This window comes from Sinocyclocheilus anshuiensis, unplaced genomic scaffold (assembly GCF_001515605.1).
Source record: "Sinocyclocheilus anshuiensis isolate Anshui unplaced genomic scaffold, SAMN03320099.WGS_v1.1 scaffold1154, whole genome shotgun sequence".
Lineage (NCBI taxonomy): Eukaryota > Metazoa > Chordata > Actinopteri > Cypriniformes > Cyprinidae > Sinocyclocheilus > Sinocyclocheilus anshuiensis.
The window spans coordinates 2,975,006-2,978,241 of record NW_015542345.1 but is presented as its reverse complement, the minus strand read 5'-3'; the positions used below and the strand labels follow the sequence as shown (position 1 = coordinate 2,978,241).

The 3,236-nt window shown below is 37.8% G+C and overlaps 1 protein-coding gene across 3 annotated transcripts in view; it reads right to left on the bottom strand.

The window, feature by feature from the left end:
- LOC107691341 (IQ motif and SEC7 domain-containing protein 1-like) overlaps window positions 1–3,236 on the bottom strand; it is a 214,224-nt gene that overhangs the window by 122,729 nt on the left and 88,259 nt on the right. The gene's annotated exons all lie outside the window — the stretch shown is intronic.

Below are 3,236 nucleotides of genomic sequence, written 5' to 3'. Positions count from 1 at the left end.
ACACACACACACACACACACACACTCACTCACTCACTCACTCACTCACTCACTCACTCACTCACTCACTCACTCTATATTATTTTAAGGACATTTGTGTTTCGTAAGCCCTTTAACCCAAAAGTGTTGGACTGTGAAGATGGAGGTGATATCTGACCATAGTCAGTCATGTTACCTGTATTTATGTAATCATGTTTTAAAAGGCCATTGCGGTAATCTGAAACATTTGCAACTAGACATTTCTGTCATTTCACAACCCGTTATCTAATGAATGACGACAAAAGAGCTCTATGTGAAAATGTTGAATGAGATATGAAGTGTTCCTGACCTATAGAACTCCCTCCCTGTCCTTTTGTGAAGCATTGCTCTATTGCAGACTGTCTGAGACCTTGACCAGCAATCAGTCAAGTGTGGGTAGGGACTCACTGACACACACACACACACACACACACACTTAAGCAAATATCCAATCCTTCGAGGGCCTGGAGGCCAAATAAACAGTCTGTGTCTGACACCCCTTAACTCTTACTATCAGATTATTTTGGTATGGGTCAGAAGTTATGGTGTTATTGCTGCACACTTGCATAATACAAACAGACATCCCACTGGATAATATACTTCTACTGTATCTTAGTAATCTAGATGCACGGTTTATTTATTAATACATAAAAGTTAATCTAACTTAATATGGATCTGTTGATATTACCAATTTTTATTGGGAAATCAAGTAAATAGGTCAATTTAAAGGGGCCCTATTATGCTCTTTTACAAAGTCTTGATTTTGTTTTGGGGGTGTACTAGAACAGGCTCTCATACTAGGTTGTTCGAAAAATACATTATTTTTCACATATTTTACATTATTACAACACCTCTCTCCCCAGTCTGGCATGAACGGCTCGAATAGTTCCTGTATCAAATGAAGGCCCGCCTTCTGAAATACGAAATGTGCTGTGATTGGTTAGCTGGGCCAGTGTGTGTTGTGATTGGCACCACTCGGCGCCTGGTCGGGAAATGTCATGCCCCTTACCATAGCCGCCTGTTGCGAGCTTCATTGTAAATATTGCGTCAATATCAAATCAATTTGAGCGCGATTTAAACCCGGATGATTGTAACCACTCTAAGTTCGTCTGCCTTGGGAAAGCTAGCGTGTCTCCGACATATAGTGATAACACTCGTTGCCTTCTCTAGTGCTTTTTATGCTCAAACAGCAACATTACAGACTAACTAAAGTTGAAAAAGTGAAAAAGCATAATAGGACCCCTTTAATAAAAAAAAAAGTATGCTTAACTAGCTAAAACCTTAAAGGGGTCCTATTATGCTTTTTCACTTTTTCAACTTTAGTTAGTTTTTTTTTAATCTAGTTTTTTTTTAATCTTTCAGAGGGTTTATTGTGTGGAAGAAGAACAGTTAGCATGCTCTGCTGTATTGCAGTCTATGAGAAGCTTCCAGTGAAGCATGCTGGGTCAACTTGTCGAAATTCTTCCTCCTGTGGTGACAAGTTGAGACGTTTAGACAAACCACACAGACCAGACCCGTGTGTGCACTGTCATGGTTGACAACAGACCAACTGCTGAGCAGCAAAGACATATTCCAGCACTCCAACTGCCAAACTTTACTTTACTTACTTTTAAAAGACTCTTTAGAGCAGACGACATTTATTATGCACAGTACAGTCACTACAAAGAAGAAGAAAACTAACATACTAGAGGAAATTGCACTGATTGTTTATCTAGTATGTCTTAAAGACTAAAAGACTCCATTTACTCTCCTTCAGAAATGCGTGTGGCACAGTAGAGATGTTAAATATGGTGAGTGAACAGAAACATGCGGTCCTGATATATCAGCGATGGATGTGTAAGCCGCGGAGTTAAGATCAAAGTAGCTTGGATACGAATGTCTGCCCAGTGGATTGGAGTAGGGCTACCTCCTGCTCTACCCACCATGCATACCGATGAATTCCATGCTCAGCCACTCCCTTTAATATACATGCAAAGATCCCCTGTGAGAACCAGACAGTGGAGCAGATTGACTAGACATACATAATACAGACAGTATACTGCCAAAGTATCATTTTTTATTGTCTCTATGTAAACATGTGATGTTTGAAATAGTATGCATTATGTGATGGTGAAATTTTCCATCTATAATATGCTAAACTATCATCACATGACCTCCTTATGTCACGTTGTATTCACGTTAAGTGGGATCTAGTTATTATCTCCCATGCATACCGATGAATTCCATGCTCAGCCACTCCCTTTAATATACATGCAAAGATCCCCTGTGAGAACCAGACAGTGGAGCAGATTGACTAGACATACATAATACAGACAGTATACTGCCAAAGTATCATTTTTTATTGTCTCTATGTAAACATGTGATGTTTGAAATAGTATGCATTATGTGATGGTGAAATTTTCCATCTATAATATGCTAAACTATCATCACATGACCTCCTTATGTCACGTTGTATTCACGTTAAGTGGGATCTAGTGGGATTTAGTAAAATCAAAGTGGTTTGTTTGCATTTTTATTTATTTATTTAAATTGTGTTGCTTGGCAGGCAGATAAGTCAAATTTAACTTAAAAATTCATTATTCAAAACTTTAAATATTAAATAAAAATAAACAGTTAAAAGAGAGAAAAGAAGGAGATGTTAATAATGTTATTAATTCAAAAATCATTCAAGAATATTCATTATCATCTCTATTAGGGCTGGGCGATATGATGATATTATCGTATATCGACGATGTCTTGTAAGTATTGTGATGTCGATGTCAACAGTCAGGTAACAGATTATTATCGACATTATCGGGAACAAAATGACAAATGATAAACCTAGTAAGTTGCAAAAAATATTTTTTCATAGCCCCATAGTCACCATACAGGTCTTTTTGTATGCAAGAATGAAATAATTTAGTAGGAGGGTTGGGAATCGAAAAAGCTAATTCAATTTCGGAAATCAGATCAGATGCTTAAAGGGGTCATATAATGTTGCTAAAAAGAACATTATTTTGTGTATTTGGTGTAATGAAATGTGTTTATGCGGTTTAAGGTTCAAAAACACATTATTTTCCACATACTGGACATTATTGTTTCTCCTCTATGCCCCGCCTTTCTGAAACGCGTTGATTTTTAAAAAGCTCATCGGTCTGAAAAGCGAGGTGTGCTCTGATTGGCCAGCTATCCAGTGCGTTGTGATTGGCCGAATACCTCAAGCGTGTGACGGAAATGTTA